The sequence below is a fragment of the Benincasa hispida genome, chromosome 10 (genome assembly GCF_009727055.1).
Source record: "Benincasa hispida cultivar B227 chromosome 10, ASM972705v1, whole genome shotgun sequence".
NCBI lineage: Eukaryota > Viridiplantae > Streptophyta > Magnoliopsida > Cucurbitales > Cucurbitaceae > Benincasa > Benincasa hispida.
The window spans coordinates 39190131-39206930 of NC_052358.1; positions in this window are offsets into that span (position 1 = coordinate 39190131).

The following is a 16800-nucleotide window of genomic DNA, read 5'->3' on the forward strand; positions in this document are numbered from 1 at the left end:
AGACAAGAATGTTTGTTTCCAGTGCGGACAAGCGGGGCACTTCAAGAAATATTGTCCCTAGCTAGGTCATGGAGCACAGGGTGAATAGAGAGGAGTTACCCAGGTTGTAAACCAACCTAGAGTGACTGGAGCCAGAGGGGAGGGATCCCGTGCAACTAAGAAGTAAGGGGTAGCTGGACGACCCCAACAGCAACAACAACAACAACAACAACAACAACAATAGCAACAACAACAGGTAGAGTATATGCTGTGACACACCAAGAAGCGGAAGAGGCTCCAGATGTTCTAACTGGTACGATAACTTTATGTAATCAGTCCGCTTATGTGTTATTTGATCTTGGTGCTACGCACTCATTCATATCTAACATGATTGCATTACATATATTGTAATTGTACATGAGTATTACAGAAATTGTGAAGTAATTCTTGGGAATCAGAGTTTATGGGTTGACTTGATTCCATTAGAATTACTAGAGTTTGATGTTATCTTAGGCATGGATTTCCTAAGTAAAAACTATGCTACTGTGGAATGTTTTAAGAAAGAGATAGTGTTTAGGAAACCATGTTAAAAAGAAATAAGAAGTAAAAGAATACTTCTAGGAAGCTTAATATCAGCAATGAAGGCTAGGAAGTTGTTGAGTAACAGATGTAAAGCTTATTTAGCCTATGCGGCAGTTTCACAAAATATGAAGTTGAGACTTGAGGATGTACCTGTGGTATAAGAATTCTTAGATGTGTTCTCTGAAGAGTTACCAGGCTTACCACCTGACAGGGAAGTTGAGTTTACTATTGAGTTAGTTCTAGGTACAACACCTATATCCCAGGCACCATATAGGATGACGAAGCAGAACTGAAGGAGTTAAAAGTTTAGTTACATGAACTTGTGGATAAGAGGTACATCAGACCTAGTGTCTCGCCTTGGGGAGCGCCAGTCTTGTTTGTAAGGAAGAAAGATGGTACTCTCAGATTATGTATAGACCATAGAAAATTGAATAAGGTGACCATTAAGAATAAGTACTCGTTGGCTCGTATAGATGATCTCTTCGATTAGTTAAAGGGAGCCACGGTGTTCTCTAAGATAGATTTGAGATCAAGTTACCACCAATTGAGGGTGAAGGAAACAAATGTTTCAAAGACTACTTTCAGGACTAGGTACATTATGATTTCCTAGTAATGTCGTTTGGTTTGACAAATGCTCCTGCAGTATTTATGGACTCGATGAATAAGATATTTCATTCTTACCTTGATCAGTTTTTGATAGTTTTCATAGATGATATACTAGTAAATTCCAGTAGTGCGGAGAAGCACAAGGAACATCTATGGTTGGTGTTGCAAATGCTAAGAGAAAAGAAGTTATATGGCAAGTTTAGGAAGTGTGATTTCTGGTTAAACCAAGTTGTATTTCTTAAGCATATAGTTTCAACTGATGGAGTCAGTGTAGATTCCCAAAAGATAGAAGCGATAGTGAACTAGGAACGACCCATGACCGTAACAGAGGTACACAGTTTTCTGGGTTTAGTAGGTTATTACAGGAGATTCGTGGGCTTTTCTAAGATAGCTCTATGTTCGATGTTTTGTCAATTGCGGCGGATGTAATGCCACCACAAAGACTGATGATGTGTATAATATACGTTGCTTTGTCTTAATCATGCTACTAGAATATATGCGATACTATGCTTTAAAATAATGTACGCGAGGCTGCTGAGATGCACTTGTAGTATGCGTTCATGTAGTATGTGCGTGTCACAAGTTTTCTTGCGTTCGAACCAAGTATAATTCCACCGCAAGTTTCTCAGAGAGATCTGAGGTCGAACATAGGGATTGCGATGCTAGATGCAATATTGATATGATACATGCGACCGAAAACAAAATAATAATGTGTTATGTTTAAAAAGTAAAATGCGGCGACAAACAAACAAACAAACAAATAAATGAATAAATGTGAAGTTGTGCAAGTGTATGAGGGAATGTGATGGCGAGTCTTGTGAAAGATATCATAATGAGAACAGATTGGGGGAAAGGATATCGCAAGTTTATCAATCCTATTGAGGACGTAACTAAGGTTCTACATTCCCTTGGCTTACACCTCTCAGTGATTGGCTGCGTTCCCATATCTTTATGGTGAATAGGGATGAATGTTGCGAATGCAAGGTTGTTTCCATCTCTGGAAATACTTCTTGCTTTAGTTAACGCATTCTATCAACCTTCTTTCGAGAGGTGGATTAATATCTTCATTTCTGCTCTCACAGGAGAAGATGTTGTTGAGCATGCATTAGCTAAACTTAGCTGACTTCTTCAACATAGATTAACTTACTCACTTAATCCTTCCCTCTTACCCTGGAGGATTAGTTACACATGGTGAGAGAAATGGAAGATGAATGTATGATGGTGAACAAAGAGATGAAGATGAATATGATAATGATATTACGGATAAAGATAAAGCGTTTGTNGGATAAAGATAAAGCGTTTGTTTCAGATAGATGAATGAAAGATCATAAATGAATAACAGTTGATGAACAGAAAGTAAGAACAAATGAGGATAGCGTGTCAATATCTTGACACGGATCCCGATCAGAGTTGTTTCGCTTGCTGGCGTGTAGGAGAAGTGAGGTGGAAGACTTCCTTCTCAGGATAGTTCCCCAGGTAGAAATGATCCTTCCACAGAGCTTCTCTTCGGGATTGTAAATGAATTTCTTGCTCCTGAGACTTCTTTTCGGACTTGTCTCGTCTATCTCACAGACCCTCTATAAATGTATCTTCAGACCAGCCTCCATTCTTTGGTGTTGATATAGCTATTTATAGACCTTAGAAACTCCTTCGTCAGTGGCCCTGCTCTGAAAAGTTTCTTTTTCTATTGAGGCTTGGTGGAAACATCTGCTCTACTTCACATTCAATTTGTCAGATCGTATAGCAGAAAAGCTGTACAATTTTAGAAATCCTCGTGAATGCGTTGCTCTTTTTATCCACGATCGATTGTCGCATTCGGTGTGAATGAGTTGCTCTTTTTGTCCATGATCGATCGTCGCATGTGGTGCGAATGCGTTGCTCTTTTTGTCCTCTAGTGATCGTCGCATGCGGTGATACCTATTTCCTGCAAAACAAAGACTTGGAGATCCCTTTTTGCAATCGCAATGGGGTCAGCGGGTGTGCTTCCGACGATTTACAACTTTTGCGTTTCTAAGTCAATTTCTATATGTTCGATGCAAATTTTTCCTTCTTTTTGCCACATATTCTAAATAAGATGGTATAAATAACTTGTATTTCTACAAGTTATCACTCTACCATTGACAAACCTAACCAGAAAAGATGCGAAGTTTGAGTGGTTGCCAAAATGCGAGCATAGTTTTCAAGAGTTGAAATGTCAGAACCAGTGTTAACTTTACCTATATCAGGTAAAGATTTTGAGGTTTATTGGGATGCATCCCGACAAGGATTAGAATGTGTGCTGATGTAGGAAGGAAAGGTAGTGGCCTATGCTTCTCGTCAGTTAAAGAAGCATGAATGTAACTACCCTACGCACGATTTAGAGTTAGCAGCAGTTGTGTTGTCTCTAAAATTGTGGAAACATTACCTGTTTGGTGAACGTTATCGTATATTCACTAATCATAAGAGTCTAAAGTATATCTTAGATCAGAAAGAGCTAAACATGAGACAAAGAAGATGGATTGAGTTGATCAAAGATTATGACTATATGATTGATTACCACCTAGGTAAAGTGAATATGGTGGCTGATGCTCTAAGTCGAAAGACCAGATTAGCCAGAGTTGTTATCTGTACAGTAAGAGGTGTACTGATACATGAGTTGTATAGTGCTAAAGCGGCATTATCAGTTGATCAGACATGAGGTTTGATAGCTTCGTTTCAAGTACGTCCTACTCTCGTAGATGATATTCTTCGTGAATAGTTAAGAGATTCCGATCTGTAGAAGTTAGCTGAAGAAGTAAGTAAGGGGCTGAGAATGGATACCAGTTAAGAGCAGACAGAGTGCTATTGAGAGAAGGTAGGGTATGTGTACCTATTACCTTAACACTTAAGCAGGCTATTCTGAAAGAGGCACATGGTTCGACTTATGCTATGCACCCAGGCAGTATGAAGATGTACAGACCATTAAAGAAGTCGTACTGGTGGCCTGGTATGAAAAAAGAAATAGCAGAGTATGTTGACAGATGTTTAGGGTGTCAGCAAGTTAAGCCTGAATTATAGAGGCCAATAGGATTGCTTAGTTCACTCGTAGTACTAGAGTGGAAGTCGGATCATCTTACGATGGATTTCCTGTTTGGTTTACCTAGGACACTAGGGAGCTGTGATGGTATATGGGTAATTGAGGGTAAATTGACAAAGACAATTAAGTTTTTACCAGTTAAAGTTACTTTTACCCTAGACCAGTTAGCTAAGATGTATGTTGACAAAATTGTGAGTCAGTTTGGGGCTTCAGTTTTGATTGTATCAAACCGAGATTCTAGGTTTACATCGAAGTTTCGACCTAGCTTGCAGAAATCTATGGGTACCAAGCTATATTTCAATACAACTTTTCATCCACAGGTGGATGGTTAGTCTAAGAGGATGATTCAAACACTAGAGGACATGCTGAGGGCATGGGTATGTCAGTTCAGTGGCAGTTGGGATACACTTCTATTGTTGATCGAATTTGCGTATGACAACAGTTACCATTCGAGTATCGGAATGGCACCATATGAGGCTTTATACAAAAGACCATATAGAACTCCAGTATGTTGGAATGAAGTGGGTGAAAGGAAATTATTAGGCTCAGAACTTGTTTAGTAGACGTCAGACAATGTTAATATTATAAGAGAAAATCTTAAAACAGCTCGAGACAGACAAAAGAGTTGTGCTGATAAGCAAAGAAGAGAATTGGAATGTGAAGTTGGCGATAAAGTATTTCTTAAGTTGTCTCCATGGAAAGGTATACTCAGGTTTGGTAGGAAAGGGAAGTTAAGCCCAAGATACATTGGACCTTACAAGATAATAGAAAGAGTTGGCCCAATGGCTTACAGGTTGGAATTACCTTCAGAGTCATCTCGTATCCATGATGTGTTTCATTTGGCAATGCTAAGAAAGTATGTGCTAGATCTTACCCATGTGTTGCTTGAGCAACCATTGTAGTTGAAAAAGAATTTGTCTTACGAAGAGGAACCAGTGGAGATTCTTGAAAAAAAAGAGTAAGTCTCAAGGAATAAGACAATACCATTGGTAAAGGTACTATGGAGAAACCATAACACTAAAGAAGTTACATGGGAAGCGGAAGAGCAAATGAGAAACAAGTATCCATAGTTGTTTAATTGACGGACTTGTAGCAAAATTTCGAGGATGAAATTTTCATAAGGGGAGGTAAATGTGAACCCTGAGCCCTAATTTCTCTACTTATGTATGTTCCCCACTGAAACCAGTGTGGTGAGTAGGTTGATGTGAGAATTAATGTGTAATGGTAGAGAAAAGGGTGAAAAGTTAGAAGAAAAGTTTGAATTTGAAAGCTTGACTCTTGGTTAAAGCATGAGAAAAATTGGTTGTGTAACCCATGCATTGGAGGCTAGGAAATTGGCTAAGTGCCATTCGTTGGCCATGCTTATTTGAGAGGTTATTTAGGCATTAAAGGAAGCTAAGGTATGGCAAAGAGAAAAGCTAGGCATGGGAAGGCATGCGGTAACCAATGTCTTGAGAGGTTAGCACGCATGCGGCAGCCTCAAGTGTGCACGAGCATGGGCGTTGGGTGTTGGAGTTGTAGGCGCTGGATGATAGTGTAGCAATGAGCGGGCGCTAGATGATCGTGTAACAAATGCATGGAGCTAAGCGATGCGGTAGGCGATTTGAGTGGCGCTCAGCGTGCGATAGTTGATCGTGCGGCAAGGCACGGTGCTAGATGATGTGAAGTGTCGCACTAAACGATAGCACTATTTGATGGATGATAGTGTTAAGTGATGGGCCGTTTGCACTACACGATCGACATCAACGCAAGTCATTGAAACTGGGCGATGGTGCTACAAGATGGCTGTGGGTGCAAGACAATAGCCATGCTGCACTAGACAATGGATGTCAGCGCTATGCAATGGGCACTAGCGAGATCTGCACGATGAGCAAGAGCTGTGCGGTAGGCTGGGTGCTATGCGTTGGGCGAGAGCGAGATTGCTGGGTGACAAGCATCAACGTGAGGTCACTAAACGATAAGCTAAACGATGGGGCAGTGACTAAATGATTGGACTGGTGTTGATCGGTATTAATCACCGATTAAAAACACCAAATGTCCTTAGCACCGGATTTAACTCCATAAAAAATTAAGATTTCATGTTATGCTTTAATGAGAAGCGGTGGAAAATAGTATAAAAAGGGTGACCAAACTTCAAACGATCAGTTTGATCATTTCCTCCCTGCAAATTTAGAGTTCATGGTGTGGTTAGAAAACTCTGAGAGTCTACTTTCAGAGGTAACACTACTGGAAGAAGTCTTCCTCGGATTAAGGCTGAAGAAGGAGAAAAAGGACCAGAGGTTTTGTTCTCGTGTGAATCTGGGCCTTTGATAAAGAATTGAGTCTCTAGAACATACCACAAGAAGTTTGAGGCTGAAATATTGAGATAAGCTTCCTGAGAAAATTCTTAACAAGTTTGTAGAAGGAATGTTCTTGAGATAAGCTCTAGAATTCGAGTTGTTAATTTCGAAAATTGAATTTGGAATTTCATGAACAAGCAGGTAGCTGCTTGAGTTGAATAAGATGGCAGCTCAAGATGAAACGCTCGAACAGATAGGGGCTGAGCTTTTCCATGTGTTGGACCTACTGTGTAGGTTGAGGAGAGCTTGCAGTGGAGTCTTGGATGCATAAGAAGCCTTGAGGACGACCATGTGTAGTTGTAAGAACACTTAGAGAGAAAAGTGTTGGTTGCATAAGTGGTGTTACGTTTGGGAAGAGTGGTTGTAAGCTTTGTATGGGCCAAATCTCAAAGCAATTCCTAAATGTAAAACCTACAGCAAGGTGTGTTGAGTGAAAGTCTTCGAAAGGGAAAGCTAAACGCAAAGCTTACTTAAGGGTTGGTCTCGAAAAGGTTTTACCCCATCAAGTTGATCTACAAGCTCCCAGATAGATTTGAAGTATATGGAATCCATTTCTCGATTCATGGCTTTAAGCCATTCATCCTTGTCAACATCTTCCATTACTTTCTTATAAGACAATTGATTCTCAACACCATCATCAGATATGATGTTTTGGGCTTCTGTTAAACCCATGTAGCATACAGGTGGCTTCATAATCCTCTTACTACGTCGAGCCAATCTCAACTCTTGAGATGGATGACTAGATGAATTGACATCAACAACCCGTGTTGATCTATCAGTCTGTTCAACAACTCTTGTTGAAGCCTTAACAGTCTCATTAGAAATCTCATCTAAAACAAGTTTACTGTTGGACATGTACCACAACGCAGTGGAAGCGAACATGAATGATAAGAACTCCAATTCATTAATTTTAGCAGAAAAGAAAACATGCTTAAACAGAGTTTAATGGGTTTCAAGAACATACCTTTGAAGAACCGTTGAAATCTTGATTTCCAGCAGCTAAATCCTCCAAATCTTTGTGCAAACCACTACAAGATCTTCCCTACTATTCTCTTGGTGCTCTAGATTGAGTTGTTGGACTCAAAATAAGCTGGAAGCAAAGGGAATTTGGAGAAAGCTGACTGCAACAACCCATATGAAGAACATCTTCTTCTACCCGATTTTTTCAGAAAAATTCAATCGGTTCCATCCCTTTAACTTCACTCCAATCCCTTCAATATATTGCAGACTGTCATGCAAAGAGATTTACTGCATGGGATGCAGTGCATACTTAGAGTAAATGAAGGTTGCATATGTGGGTTCTTTGTGAGCAACTTTGAAGATGAAGATGAAAAATCTCATTTTTCAGTTTTGTGTTTTTCTATTTCCAAAATCCGATTTTGATTTTAAAATCATATTTTATTTCTAAAATCAAAATTTATTAATTTTACAAATTAATTTCATAAATTAATTTTCTAATAAATTAATAAATAATTATTTAAATAATTTAAATAATTCTAAATAATTTAATATCCAAAATTAAATTAATTTTTACACAAATTAATTTTTATATATTTAAATCATATTTAAATATATTTTTTTCTATTTCCATTTGATTCTAATTTGAACAATTCAAATTAACTTATCACGTTACTCTAGAGCTAATCCATTTCCAAGCTAGTAGGGGAACCTCGTGGACCTACAGATCATGGGCTCCAACGATCCGGGATTAATCGGCTAAACTCATTAGATCGATCTAACCCCCATTCGTTAACTAATGGGTCACTCCACTGAAGCCCATAGTTGAACTCCCCTCACTGTAGACACTGTCTCTTATACACATCTAGATGTGTATAAGAGACAGATCCGCGATTAATCGGCTAAACTCATTAGATCGATCTAACCCCCATTCGTTAACTAATGGGTCACTCCACTGAAGCCCATAGTTGAACTCCCCTCACTGTAGATATATTATGTCCACTCGATATAACCATTATTAGTAAGTCAAACCTTCACCGGTTGTTTGTAATAACGGTTGGGTCAAATCTTTGTTTTACCCCAGAAATTACCTCTTGTTCCTTGAGTCCCCATTGATCCCCTAATGAACAATTTTTTTGTGATCCAATCAACATAATCGAGTCCCTCTTGGGCGAATGAGAGGGCAAGGCTCCTTGTTGAAGACTCAAAATCAGCACTTAAGGGAACAACTCTCTACTATCCATAAAGAAGGTAGGAGTGAATTCCATCTTGTACCTTATGTCCCCAGTTATCTGTCCAGTCTTACCCTTAAAATGGGAGTCTTATTGAGCCGACGCTATTGTGCCAACCCTCACCTATGCAAATCTAAGGGTAATCTCGAATAAATAGGAGTTCATAGTTAGCTCAGGATTAAGATCAAGTTACCTAGGTCATCGCTTTGAAATAGTCAGTCTTAAACTATAAACAACATTCTAAAGGAAGAGTGACTCATTTCATGGTCCGATCTTGTACAACCCTTTTGCACATGGACACCCCCACTTCTTATGTCCAACATGAACGAATTAGGATCACTATGTTTGTAGAACTTTACAACTCCTTGTAATAACTACAGAGCATGCCACATCCAATAGTGTTACTAGAATAAGGTACCCAACCTTATTCATATACTATAGATCATTTTGACTATTTACTCGAACCTGATATACCTTTATGTCTCCACATAAGGTTCAAGTACTCTCCAAGAGTCAAAGAACTTTTAGGTTTATTGAATTTCTGATAAGCAATAAATCTATTCAATAACAACTTTATTGAATTTTCAGAATAAGTTCCATTGTTTACATACCACGAGTTTTAGGACATAAAACCCAACAAACTCCCACTTGGACTAAAACTCCAGTGGTAACTTATATATCCAATATATAAGACTGGATTTATGAGTTTTATAGAGAAATACAATAAACTAGGGGATCCCATACCCAATATTTTATCATTCGGTATCCCATACCTGATATTTCTCCCACTTGCCCTAGGTTATCTGGTATTCTTAGTCCTACAAGGTAATTCTCAAACACTTCAGCTGAGAGAATCTTTATAAACATTGTTTAGTATACGATAGGTTTTTGAATAAAACTATATAGGGATTGCATCTCAGTCTCAATAATGGCTAGGAAGCACACTTTCTTGCCACTACATTGAGGTACTCTCAACTCTTTGAGTAAGATGCATCTGACCTGTCTCAACAACTCTTTGTGAACAGTCATATCTAGAAATCTTTTAAACATTGTATACTTTGATCTAGCCATTTAAATATTTGAATATTTACAAATGGCTTTTAACAATTGGATTCTTAACAGAAGTTGCTTAGGACAAACATAATTTTTGAAAATGAACATTTCATTTATCACAAAAATATATACAATTTGTTCTTTACAAGCAGCAATATCTCCTACTGGACGAGCTGAGCAAACGGTCCCATGGACTAGTTAGACTGATTACCTTTCTCTACTCTCTTTTCGGTAAGATACTAAAGGCAGTGTCTCCTCCATTGCCCTACTTTGTTGCAGTGGAAACATTTTCCCTTTCTCTGTAGTGTTATCCTTGCCTTTCCTTTCAGCAGGTTTCTTCTTCCCTTTTTCTTTGCCTTTCTTCAAAGGAATACTCTTACTTTTTTAAGAGGAGGCAACATCAGACTTGGAGGACATTCCTCTCTTCTCGGCAGTAGTAACATTTACTTCTGACTCTAGACACTTTGTTCTCAACATTGTTTGGTAAGCCTGTAGCTCATTCAGCTGAGTAGTCAAGCTGTATTCAATTTTATTCATGAATGCATTCCTACAAAAATGTAGAAAACTCTTCGGAAGAGATTCTAGAATAAAACCAACTTGACTTCTCTCCTCCATGAAAACACTGTTTACTTCTGCCATATTAAAGTGGACCATCATGTCTAGGACATATTTACGAACATTGGTCCCCTCTTTCAAGCGACTGATATAAATGTACTTGACGACATCATGCCTTAGGGTGAAGGACGGTTGTCCAAACATACCTCGTAGAGATTTCATAATCTCTTTAACAGTACTCGTATCCTTATGTTTCTTCGCCAACACGTCAGTTAAGCTGACGATAATATAAGCACGGGCTATATATTAGCCCTGACCCATTTGTCATATCCATCCCGAACATTTTTATTTGTATTAGAGCTTGGAATGGGAGGACAATCCTCAGTAAGACAAATTGCAGATCGTCTATCACAAGTATCGTGTTCAAATTTGATTTCCAATTCACATGATTATCCTCTTATTCGATGCCAACACTTGTATTATTGAACTCATCATTCGGAAATTATAAATCCAACCAAGCTTTAGCAATTTTAATAATGTACCAAATATTATTTTTTTGCAACGATACTACATCAAGACATTCTTTACTAAATACTACCTCTAGAATAACTCATATTTCGATAGTCATTTAGGTACTGCTTTTGGTAAGAAATTATTAACATTTAATAATTCTATAAGTGTAGACCCGCCATTTTTGGACGTCAAAGGTCACTAAGACCAAATAAATCCTATCCATCTTTGGAGCTTGAGTTGTTCCGAATCCTATGTTACAACCCTTCGTAGGGATATCCATCATTAAACGACAAGAAAAGCGCTGCTTATAGCTAACCAACAGGCACAACATAGGAATCTTCCAGTCCAAACTAACGAAAGAGACTGCAAGATATGTTGACACATTTCCTTCACCCACTTACTATGAACTACTTCCCCCGTTTACCTTCATATTGACACATACATCCGCTTTCCGTAAGGAGGTTACTATGAGTCTTACGGTGTGAACTATCTGGGGACGTGGCAGTTGAAATTGTACACTTGATTTCTATTCGAACAACTTCCCCTTAATCACTAGAGTCTAAATTTAAGCTAAAAAATACTTTCCATAGGGAGGTCACTTCCATGGTGACACGAAGTACCGCTTAAATCCGGACTGTGAACTCTTAGGGACGCGAGAGCTAAGAATAACATATCATGTATGTTATTAATCTCCCGTTGAAGTTTTCTAATAACTCTATCATATATAAGTTATTAACTACCACTGGAGTGTTCTAATGTTTTGGGTAAATTTATACTTAGGTTTTTTTTTTACTAATAAAAAAAAACCCTAAGTCTATGTGGTTTATCTAAGTATAACACTTATAAATGAACTTTAAACCTATGATGTCTAAGTGATAAACCCTTTTATTACCTCACATCGCTCACGAATACTCTTAAAACATGTTACCAACGCTCAATTATTCGGCCATAATCCCCAGGTAGGATGTGTTCCATAGACCATCAACATAAATACCCCCAGCCTTCGATAGGATTATATCCCGGTTGAGTTTGTAACCCTAGTATTACAAGTTTAACGACCTATTTTAACTAATCCAAACAAGTGGTTAACCTCGTGAGCATGCTGTTGTTCTTAGTTATGGATTTTAAATGTCTAACCCAATTTTATAACAACTTTAGACATGTTAAACATCCACAACATACAGACATTCAATATCTAGTATAACACTTATATTAAATACAAGAAACCCTAACATGCATATCATATATTATAACAAATTATAACATACTTTCAATGTATGTTGCATGCTTCCTATGGTGGGATTTTAAATCTAAAGGACATACTGTATGCACGTATAAGATTTATTTAATTATAACATACATCTAATGCATAAATAATTAGATACAGACTGATATAATTTTAGTTTTGGCAAAACCAAGCAAACAAAAGCCTAACTATTACAAAAATAGCTTCAAAACCGCTCGAACCGCTCCAAAACCGCGTGAACTGAAACTAAACCGTCTGGATCGGACCAACAGAGTCTGAATTGGACGAACCACAAACCATTTGATTCTGAACCGGACAAGTCCTCAAGAGAACCGGTCAAACCGGATGCTCTTGCTCTCGCTCACTATCTCGCTAAGGCTGATCATTTAGCATTGACAACCGTCGTTATGCGTTTTGCTTGATCGTTTAGCAACCAACGTATACCGTTTAACAAAGCTACATGATCGTGTAATGTTTTCCTTTTATCGTATAGTGTCATCGTCTAGTGCCGAAGGACGCTACACGATCGCTCAGTGACAAAAAAAATCAATTTAAACAAAAAATTGTCGAACACTATCGTGTAGCTTCATCATTTAGCACAAACAATTTACTACATGATCACTAAGCTCTATCGTTTAGTGCGTGCACAACGTAAGCAATTGCTTAATGCTATCGCATAGCTCCTGACGCATCGCTCAGCTGTCGTGCATAGGTAAACGATCACTTAATGCTATCGCTTAGCATTTCAATGCATCGCTTAGCTATCGCATAGAGGTAAATGATCGCTTCGTGCCATCGCTTAGCATCTAAACACATTATTTACCTCCCGATAAAAGGTAAATAATCATGTAGTGCTATCGCTTAGCTCCCACCCGAAGCTACACGATCATGTAATGCCATCGTATAGCAATACAACGCATCGCTTAGCTCCAATAGGTATGATGCGTTATTTTATGTAATGGAAATATGGATGATATGCGCTGATGGAATTGCGTTGTGCACTCAAGTTTCCCCAGCGGAATTCAAGTGTAAATTCCTCTGAGTTTCCTGGTAAGTCCAGGGTCGAACATAGGGACTTGTGAAAATAGTTACGTTGGTAATTTTTATGAAGACTTGTGGTAACCAGTTAAATAAATAAATAGTTGGGTTATTGTTTGCGTTGATGAAAATAAATAACGAATGCGACGGAGTTTGAAAAGAGTTGGAAAATGGGAAATACAATGAATATGCGGTGAACGGGTTGAGAAAAGTTTCGGCTAACACTCCATAGAATGCGTTCATGCTTTGCGATCATGCAACATGCATACAATAATAAACCACCTCTCGGCGTGAATGCTATGGCTTCTAAGGCTAGAACGCATGCGATAAATATGCGATAAGTCTACAGGGTTTACACATAAACCTTTAACTATATTTATGCAATGACAACATGAAATTCACACAAATATGCGACCACATAATATCATTCTCATTCCTAGGATGCATGTTGAATGCTAGAGATATAGAGTCATAGAATGATGATGTAATGCGATGTTCAAGTCCATGTCCTCGTAACCAGTTCCCTAGCAACGACACCATAAACTTGTTGACAATGGAATTGATACTAAAAGATATGCTATGCTATGCACGAGATGATGCGATACTACTTCTAGATTTGCATTACTTATGAATGTTCTTGTAGTATGCCATGCATTGTCACAAGTTTCCTTACGTTGGAACCAAGTGTAATTCCACCGCAAGTTTCTCGGTGTGATCCGAGGTCGAACATAGAGACTATTTGAGGTTATTGTGGTATGTTCATGATATAGACGACCAGGTTTTTTAATCTTTAAAGATTGTTTTGTACAAGTATATAAAATTGAGGTAAAGTAAAGGAAAGCAGTAAAAATGCGATAATAAAATAAGTACAGTAAACCTAAGCTAGATGATACAAGATACAGGCTTTATAATACAAGATGCTGGGGTTCAGGCTGGCTGTGAAGGTTATGCAAAGAACATGGAATGCGGCGGCAAGCCTTACGTACAAAACAGAAAGAGAAAGACAACTAATATAAATAGCACAAGTTTCTTAATTGCATTGAAGCTATAAGTACGGTTTCGCTTTTCTCTTGGCATACACCTTTCAGTGATTAGCCACGCTCCCACATGTCTGTGGTGAAACAGAGACGAACGTAATGAATGGGATGCTTCCATGTCTGGAAGTACTACTCACTTTAGGTAATGCATTCTTCTAACCTTTTCTCGACAAATCAGAATGGCATCTTCACTTCTGCTCTCACAGGTGAAGATGTCGTCTAGCATGCCTTAGCTAAACGCAGTTATCTCTTTAACATAACTTAAGTACTCGTTTAATTCATATTAACTACCAGGGGATTAAGAAGACATCATGGAGAAAGTGATTAAACATAGAGCTTCTTAGCGGGTATTTGGTAGAATAGAACTGAAACTCACCTCTCGCCCTTGTCTCATCTTCTTCCCGGATTTCTTCAGTTAAGAACTCAACTCAGCCTTTTCTCTCAACAATTTAGCAGAAATTAACCCCGTATCCCATAACATAAGTTTTCTTTGAAATCTATGGGGTATTTATAGGTGAGGATCTTTGACTCTGGCCTTGTGGTCCCCACTTGTTGTTATGGAAATTTCGAAGATGGAGGAATAATTATTCCTTCTATTATGAAATTAGACTGTCAATTCTGCACAATCGTTAGTTGTACACGTGTCTCAATCCTCTGCTTTTGTGTTGCTCAGCTGCATCTTTCGATCGTGAGTTCACATGCGGTGTTTGTTTTTATTACTGCATGCGATTGAAATACAGCTTTGGATCGACTGTCGTATTGCGACGTCATTGCGGTAATCGTCTCTTCATTGTTGATTTACGGGCGCAATGTGACAGAGATGCGTTGATCAGTTTCTCTTAGGCCTTGAGCGCAAGCGCTGACTCGGTTTCCTGCAAAACAGAGTAGAAATCTCCTTTTCTTCCATGTTAAAGATGTTAGTGGGTGTAATTGCAATAATTTATAATTATTGTAATTCTAAGCTAATTTTCATACAATCGGTGCATATTCACTATCTTTTGGGCGTAATATCTAGATAAGGTGGCATAAATTACTTGTATTTCTATAAGTTATCACACCCCCAAATTTAGATATATGCTTGTCCCCAAGCATTTTTTCTACTAATGCAATCATGCTCAATTCCTATCCTCTATTTTTGCGACGATTGGTTGCTCCGAATGTTATACTTAGGCACATTACTTGACATCGCAATTTCCTTCTATCCTTGCTCATTCTTAACAAAGGCCTACTTTATTCTTCTATGTAACAAAATTCTGCTCAAAGATGCTTTTCTAGTTTTCAAAATAGAATGTTTATCTCTTCTTTATCAAAACCACTTGATGTATTTATATGCGGTGAGCAAAACTTTGCATCATTTATTTAGAGACTGTTGATCATGGTTACACTCTTCATTTTGTCTTGACCCCACGGGTGTCATGCGAACATCCAACTACGGTTGTGTGCCAATTTCTACTTTAACTCATGATATTCAGAAGAGTTGTCTCTTGCTTTCTTTATATATATATATATATATATTATATTCCTTTCATACTGCGTTGTTCTTGGAAACTTAACTTCGTTTTGGCTTGCTCCTACGGGTGTCATACGAACATCCAACTACGAGCAGGTTCCTTTAACAACTAAACTCATATCAGGTTGGGAATATTTTTTGATGTTTTCCCTTGCGCTGACATTGGAGTTTTGCATAATTTTTTTAATAGAAAATGGATGCGTTTTCTTAAATACTGCATATTCTTGATCTCATCTGCTCAGACCTTCCCCACCCCCAAATTTAAAGATGAGCAAGGTTCTCATTGCGTTGTTTAGGTAGACTAGACAAACACTTAGCAGAAAATTTCAAAAAGAAGGTTTGAGCAGAACTTTGAAAGATAAACGGTAAAGTACTGCTAAACTAAGAATTAACTAAGTGTTAGTCAGAATTTACTAAGTATGGGAAATGTTTCTAAGTATAAACATATGATACATCATAGCAACGCAATGAAGAACACAAAAGTAAAAGATTGAGAATATCTCAATTATTGACAAAGGATGAAAAAGAAAAAGGCACAAGCAAAATGTATAGTGAATATGTACTCAATTGTATTGAATATTAACAAAGTATACAACTAATTATAAATGAACGCAATACAATTTTTTTTTTGTTGCCTGTACAAGTCAAAGAATTTGATATTTTCTTTCAAATTTGATTGAGAAGGGTGCACGATTGACATTCACACCATGCTTCCAATGAATGCAGACACATTTTTGCCGAGGACGGGCAACATGCATACATCCCCACAACACACCCCTTAACTGAACACATTTCTGGAGGATACCTCAACATAGTGCATTTAGCTAAGGACGGGCAAAGGACATATACGCGTGCAACACACCCCTCACCGCAATGAATTTGGGTGTACTGGACGCATGGTGTCTCTTGGTATCGCTCACTACACTCGTCATTTCGTTACATACCAGTTTATATTATTTTCTGCTTAATTCATCTAAACATGAGTCAAAAAGACTTTGCAGTGATTCATCAAATCATTCACAAAAATTCTACGACTGGCGCTACTAAATTTAAGGTATGGAAATACATGTGAAATTAGATTGGATGGAAATACAAAAA